The sequence below is a fragment of the Arachis hypogaea genome, chromosome 11 (assembly GCF_003086295.3).
Source record: "Arachis hypogaea cultivar Tifrunner chromosome 11, arahy.Tifrunner.gnm2.J5K5, whole genome shotgun sequence".
NCBI lineage: Eukaryota > Viridiplantae > Streptophyta > Magnoliopsida > Fabales > Fabaceae > Arachis > Arachis hypogaea.
In genome coordinates, this window is record NC_092046.1 from 70,993,570 (window position 1) to 70,999,367 (window position 5,798).

General features: G+C 38.5%; 1 non-coding gene across 1 annotated transcript; it reads left to right on the top strand.

Moving 5' to 3' along the window:
• The first annotated feature begins 3,039 nt into the window (after positions 1–3,039).
• Positions 3,040–3,147, top strand: LOC112724601 (small nucleolar RNA R71). The gene has a single exon (XR_003163756.1). It is a non-coding gene; the product is annotated as a small nucleolar RNA R71 (small nucleolar RNA).
• Positions 3,148–5,798: the final 2,651 nt, after the last annotated feature.

Sequence of the window (5,798 nt, forward strand, 5' to 3'; positions counted from 1 at the left end):
GGCGTGCGTTCTCTTCCATGTATGGCAAGTTGAACGCCAACCTCACATTCTCCGGACTAAAATCTAAGTATTTCCCCCGAACCATTGTAACATAGTTCTTTGGATCCGGGTTCTTACTTTGATCATGGTTCTTAGTGATCCATGCATTGGCATAGAACTCTTGAACCATTAGGATGCCGACTTGTTGGATGGGATTTGTTAGAACTTCCCAACCTCTTCTTTGAATTTCATGTCGGATCTCCGGATACTCATTTCTTTTGAGTTTAAAAGGGACCTCAGGGATCACCTTCTTCTTGGCCACAACATCATAGAAGTGGTCTTGATGGGCTTTGGAGATGAACCTTTCCATCTCCCATGACTCGGATGTAGAAGCTTTTGTCTTCCCTTTTCCTCTTCTAGAGGATTCTCCGGTCTTAGATGCCATCAATGGTAATGGAAAAACAAAAAAAGCTATGCTTTTACCACACCAAACTTAGAATATTGCTCGCCCTCGAGCAATAAACAAAAGAATAGAAGAAGAAGAAGAAGAAATATGGAGAGGGAAAGGAAGATGTTGTTTCGGCCAAGAGGAGTGTAGAGGGGTGTGTTGTGTGAATTTGATGAAGAATGGAGGTCTTTATATAGGGAAGGGAGGGGGGTTAAGGTTCGGCTATATGGGTGGGTTTGGGTGGGAAATTAGTTTTGAATTTTGAAGGTAGGTGGAGTTTATGAGGTAGGTTTATGGGGAAGAGTGGATGAATGTGAGTGGTGAAGAGGTGATGGAGAAGAGAGATTGAGGTGATTGGTGAAGGGTTTTTGGGGAAGAGTGTTTATGGGGTTGTGTGAAAGAGGGGTGAGAAGAAGTGAGTGGAGGTAGGTGGGGATCCTGTGGGGTCCACAGATCTTGAGTGGATCCTGTGGGGTCCACAGATCCTGAGGTGTGCAAGGATGTACATCCCTGCACCCATTAGGCATGTAAAAATGCCTTTGTACACAACTCTGGGCGTTCAGCGCCAGGTTGGTGGCCATTTTGGGCGTTCAACGCCCATTTGTGTGCCATTTCTGGCGTTGAACGCCAGAACCATGCCTGTTCTGGCGTTCAGCGCCCAGAAGCTGCCCATTTTGGGCGTTCAGCGCCAGAACCATGCTCTGTTCTGGCGCTGAACGCCAGACAGATGCTCCTCCAGGGTGTGATTTTTCTTCTGCTGTTTTTGATTCTGTTTTCAATTTTTCTATTTATTTTGTGACTCCACATGATCATGAACCTAAGAAAACATGAAAAACAATAAAAATAAAAGTTAGATAAACATTGGGTTGCCTCCCAACAAGCGCTTCTTTAATGTCAATAGCTTGACAGTGGGCTCTCATGGAACCTCACAGATGTGCAGAGCTTTGTTGAGACTCTCCAACACCAAACTTAGAATTTGACTATGGGAGTTCAACACCAAACTTAGAGTTTAGTTGTGGCCTCCCAACACCAAACTTAGAGTTTGACTGTGGGGGCTCTGGTTGTCTCTGCTTTGAGAGAAGCTTTTTCTGCTTCCTCTCCATGGTTGCAGAGGGAGATCCTTGAGTTTTAAACACAAGGGAGTTCTCGTTCCATTGAAGGACTATTTCACCTCTGTCAACATCAATTACAGCTCTTGCTGTGGCCAGGAAAGGTCTTCCTAGGATGATGGATTCATCCTCTTCCTTTCCAGTATCCAGGACTATGAAATCAGCAGGGATGTAAAGGCCCTCAACCTTTACTAATATATCTTCTACTTGTCCATAAGCCTGTTTTCTTGAGTTGTTTGCCATCTCTAACGAGATTCTAGCAGCTTGCACCCCATAGATTCCCAGTTTCTCTATTACAGAGAGGGGCATGAGGTTTATCCCTGAACCAAGGTCACATAGAGCCTTAAAGATCATGGTGCCTATGGTGCAGGGTATTATGAACTTTCCAGGATCCTGTCTCTTCTGAGGCAATGTCAGTTGATCCAGATCACTTAGTTCATTGATGAACAAGGGAGGTTCAACTTTCCAAGTATCAATGCCAAATAATTTGGCATTCAGCTTCATGATTGCACCAAGAAACTTGGCAGTTTGCTCTTCAGTGACATCCTCATTCTCTTCAGAAGAGAAATACTCATCAGAGCTCATGAAGGGCATAAGGAGGTTCAATGGAATCTCTATGGTCTCTAGATGGGCCTCAGAGTCCTTTGATTCCTCAGAGGGAAGCTCCTTATTGATCACTGGACGTCCCAGGAGGTCTTCCTCCTTGGGCTTCACGTCCTCTCCTCTCCTCACAGGTTCGGCCATGGCGCTTATGTCAATGGCCTTGCACTCTCCTTTTGGGTTCTCTTCTGTATTGCTTGGGAGATTACTAGGAGGGATTTCAGTGATCCTTTTACTCAGCTGGCCCACTTGTGCTTCTAGATTTCTAATGGAAGACCTTGTTTCATTCATGAAACTTACAGTAGCCTTAGATAGATCAGAGACTAGATTTGCTAAATTAGAAGCATTTTGTTCAGAGTTCTCTGTCTGTTGCTGAGTTGATGATGGAAAAGGCTTGCTATTGCTAAACCTGTTTCTTCCACCATTATTAAAGCCTTGTTGGGGCTTTTGATCCTTCCATGAGAAATTTGGATGATTTCTCCATGTTGAGTTATAGGTGTTTCCATAAGGTTCACCTAAGTAATTTACCTCTGCTATTGCAGGGTTCTCAGGATCATAGGCTTCTTCTTCAGAAGATGCCTCTTGAGTACTGTTGGATGCAGCTTGCATTCCATGCAGACTCTGAGAGATCATATTGACTTGCTAAGTCAATATTTTATTCTGAGCCAATATGGCATTCAGAGTATCAACCTCAAGAACTCCCTTCTTCATAGGCGTCCCATTACTCACAGGATTCCTTTCAGAAGTGTACATGAACTGGTTATTAGCAACCATGTCAATGAGTTCTTGAGCTTCTGCAGGCGTTTTCTTTAGGTGAATGGATCCACCTGCAGAGGTATCCAATGACATCTTTGATAACTCAGATAAACCATCATAGAATATATCCAGGATGGTCCATTCTGAAAGCATGTCAGAAGGACACTTTTTGGTCAACTGTTTGTATCTTTCCCAAGCTTCATAGAGGGATTCACCTTCTTTCTGTCTGAAGGTTTGAACATCAGCTCTAAGCTTGCTCAGCTTTTGAGGAGGAAAGTACTTGGCTAAGAAAGCCGTGACCAGCTTATCCCAAGAGTTCAGACTGTCTTTAGGTTGAGAATCCAACCATAATCTAGCTCTGTCTCTTACAGCAAAAGGGAAAAGCATGAGCCTGTAGACTTCAGGATCTACTCTATTAGTCTTAACAGTATCACATATCTGCAAGAATTCAGTTAAGAACTGAAAAGGATCTTCAGATGGAAGTCCATGAAACTTGCAGTTCTGCTGCATCAGAGAAACTAATTGAGGATTCAGCTCAAAGTTGTTTACTCCAATGGCAGGAATGGAGATGCTTCTTCCATGTAAATTGGAATTTGGTGCAGTAAAGTCACCAAGCATTCTCCTTGCATTGTTGTTGGGTTCGGCTGCCATCTCCTTTACTTGTTCGAAATTTTCAATCAAGTTGTCTCTGGATTGTTGTAATTTAGCTTCTCTTAATTTTCTCTTCAGAGCCCTTTTAGGTTCTGGATCAGCTTCAACAAGAATGCCTTTTTCTCTGTCCCTGCTCATAAGAAAGAGGAGAGAAAAAGAAAAGAAGAGGAATCCTCTATGTCACAGTAAAGAGGTTCCTTATTGTTAGTAGAAAAGAATAAGAAGAAATTCGAACACAGATAGAGGAGGGGGTTCGAATTTGGTGATGATGTGAGGAAGAGATGTTAGGATATGAATGAATAAATAGAATGAGATGTGGGAGGGATAATTTTCGAAAATTATTTTGAAAAAGAGTTAGTGATTTTCGAAAATAGTTTTTTTTTTTGAAAAATGTTAGTAATTTTCGAAAATTAAGATTTAAAATTTAAAATAATAGAAAAGGGGGAAGATATTTTCGAAAAATGAGAGAAAGAGAGTTAGTTAGGTGGTTTTGAAAAAGTTAAGAAACAAACAAAAAGTTAGTTAGTTAGTTGAAACAAATTTTGAAAAGATAGGAAGTTAGGAAGTTAGAGAAGATATTTTGAAATCAAATTTTTGAAAAAGATAAGATAAGAAGATATTTTTGAAAAGATATGATAGGAATTAGTTTTGAAAAAAAAAGATTTGATTTTTAAAATCTCAATTAGTGACTTGATTCACAAGAAATCACAAGATATGATTCTAGAACTTAAAGTTTGAATCTCTCTTAACAAGTAAGTAACAAACTTGAAATTTTTGAATCAAAACATTAATTGTTTATGTTATTTTCGAAAATTTAATACAAAAATAAGAAAAGGATTTTTGAAAAATATTTTTGGAATTTTCGAAAATAACTAAGAATTTTGAAAAAGATTTGATTTTTGAAAAAGATTTTGAAAAAGATAAGATTTTCAAATTGAAAATTTGATTTGACTCATAAGAAACAACTTGATTTTAAAAATTTTTGAAAAAGTCAATCCAAATTTTCGAATTTGAGGAGAGAAAAAGGGAAAGATATTTTTTTGATTTTTGAAATTTTTATGAAAAACATGAAAATTATGCAATGCATGAAATTTTTATATCAAAACATGTGATGTATGCAAGAATGCTATGAATGTCAAGATGAACACCTAGAACACTTTGAATGCCAAGATGAACATCATAGACACAATTTTGAAAAACTTTTAATGCAAAGAAAACATGCAAGACACCAAACTTAGAATTCTTTAATGCTTAGGCACTAAGAATTCAAAAATGCATATGATAAACATGAAAAGACACAAAACAAAAAATCATCAAGATCAAACAAGAAGACTTACCAAGAACAACTTGAAGATCATGAAGAACACTATGAATGCATGAATTTTCGAACAATGCAAGATGCACATGCAAATGACACCAAACTTATAACATAACTCAAGACTCAAACAAGAAACAAAAAATATTTTTGATTTTTATGATTTTCTAATTTTTTTTTTGGATTTTTTTTTTCGAAAATTTATTGAAAAGGGAAAATAAGGATTCCAAAATTTTTAATATGAATTCCAGGAATCTTGCATTCTTAGTCTAAAGCTTCAGTCCAGGAATTAGACATGGCTCACTAGCCAGCCAAGCTTTCAAAGAAAGCTCCAGTCCAAAACACTAGACATGGCCAATGGCCAGCCAAGCTTCAGCATTTAACACCAGAGTATATTGCTCTTGATAACAAATTGCTGCTCATCATTTATCAAGTATGTAACTTACCTCTGATGGTTTGGAAGCCTCAGTCCAAAAGAATTTAGACATGGCTTTACAGCCAGCCAGGCTTCACATGCTTCATGAAACACTAGAATTCATTCTTAAAAATCTTGAATAAAATTTTTGAAAACATTTTTATTTTTTTTTTCGAAAACAGATGAGAGATTTTTGAAAATATTTTTGAAAGATTTTTGAAAACAAAACGAAAATAAAATTACCTAATCTGAGCAACAAGATGAACCGTCAGTTGTCTAAACTCGAACAATCCCCGGCAATGGCGCCAAAAACTTGGTGTTGTTGCCGGATCCAAACTTGGCACTGATGTTACCGGACCAAAAGCTTGCCGAAAACTCAAACAATCCCCGGCAACGGCGCCAAAAACTTGGTGCACGAAATTGTGATGTCCAGGCTCAAACTATTCCTGGCACGTGAGCAACTTGGTACGCGTAATCGTGATTACATATTCATAATTTGTCACAACTTCGATACAACTAACCAGC